The following is a 205-nucleotide window of genomic DNA, read 5'->3' on the forward strand; positions in this document are numbered from 1 at the left end:
ACGGATCAACTACCCATCAAAATTGACTATATATTTCCAAGGGAAAGTATGGGCATTCAACAAAATTGAAGAATTCCAGGTATTTGCACAGAAAAGACCGGGGCTAAATGGAAAGTTTGATATCCAACCACAAAAATCGAGAGAAACCTGAAAAGGTAAATAAGATACAGAGGGGAAAGAAAGAAAACTTATAATTTTTAAATTT

Source organism: Gracilinanus agilis, chromosome 1 (assembly GCF_016433145.1).
Source record: "Gracilinanus agilis isolate LMUSP501 chromosome 1, AgileGrace, whole genome shotgun sequence".
NCBI lineage: Eukaryota > Metazoa > Chordata > Mammalia > Didelphimorphia > Didelphidae > Gracilinanus > Gracilinanus agilis.